The 1,166-nt window shown below is 37.2% G+C and overlaps 1 non-coding gene across 1 annotated transcript; it reads right to left on the bottom strand.

The window, feature by feature from the left end:
• Positions 1 to 829: 829 nt before the first annotated feature.
• Positions 830 to 936, bottom strand: LOC131257065 (small nucleolar RNA R71). Its single transcript, XR_009177087.1, has one exon. It is a non-coding gene; the product is annotated as a small nucleolar RNA R71 (small nucleolar RNA).
• Positions 937 to 1,166: the final 230 nt, after the last annotated feature.

The raw sequence follows: 1,166 nt of genomic DNA, 5'->3' as shown, positions 1-1,166 counted from the left end.
AAATTTTTTTTCCTTTTTAGAAACTAACTTAGCTTTTTATTTCTAAGATTGGAAACTTTCTTTTTTAGAAATTAACCGTTGCTTAGGATTTTTCTAGCATTATTTTAGGAAATTCAATTTATTTCTGTTATGTCTATAGGAATTGAGGAAGGAAGCTGCTAAATAAGATTGTCTTCAAAAGGAGGAGCTCTCAAATCTTCAGACATTCATCATCTCCTTTTCCGGGTTCTTCCTTCCAATTCTCGTTTACATAGCTTTCTCTTGTTTTTAGGAATTCATAACTTTTTCTTTTAGTCTTATTCATCTTAGGTTGCATCTTAGTTTAGTTTTCTTTCTTATATTGATAACATAGTTTATGCTAGGACGTAGATCTATGAACATAGAACTAGCACCTTTTGATCCTGAAATAGAAAGAACCTTTCGTAGAAGATTTAGAAACATCCTATTTGAAATGGCGGAAGAGAATGGAACTAAAGCTCTTAGAGATTATTCAGCTCTTGTCCAATTCAATGCGCCTTCATGTATAGTGTTGCCTACCACCACGGCAGCACACTTTGAACTTAAACCTGGGGTCATACAATTGTTTCCCTCCTTTTATGGTTCAGATAAGGAGGATCCATATCATCATGTGAAAGAATTCTTAGACATTTGCTCCACCTTTAAGTTCCAAAACTTTTCAGATGATTCGATCCGTTTGCGCCTCTTTCCTTTTTCTTTGAAGGATAAGGCGAAAGCATGGTTGAATTCTCTAGGAGTTGGGTCTATCACTACATGGGACCAACTATCTAAGAAGTTCTTAAACAAGTTCTTCCCGGTTCACAAAACTAATGCTCTCCATAGAGAAATTACGAATTTCACACAAAAAGAGGGTGAGCACTTTCATGAATGTTGGGAAAGATGGAAGGATTTACTTCTTAAATGTCCACACCATGGTTTTGAAAAGTGGCAACAGGTTCAATACTTCTACGACGGTTTGACACCCCAAAACCGTCGCATGGTTGACGCCACCAGTGGAGGGTCATTCATGACCAAAAGTGATGTCGAAGGTTGGAATTTCTTTGAAACCTTATGTGAAAACTCCCAGCAATGGGACTATTCAAATAGAGGTGAAAGAAGTCCTCAACCACTGAAGAAAGGGGGTATATATGAGGTAGGAGTCATGCCAG

Source organism: Magnolia sinica, chromosome 9, assembly GCF_029962835.1.
Source record: "Magnolia sinica isolate HGM2019 chromosome 9, MsV1, whole genome shotgun sequence".
Taxonomy (NCBI): Eukaryota; Viridiplantae; Streptophyta; class Magnoliopsida; order Magnoliales; family Magnoliaceae; genus Magnolia; species Magnolia sinica.
The sequence above is the reverse complement of the archived record's forward strand: the minus strand, read 5'-3'. Positions and strand labels throughout refer to the sequence as shown.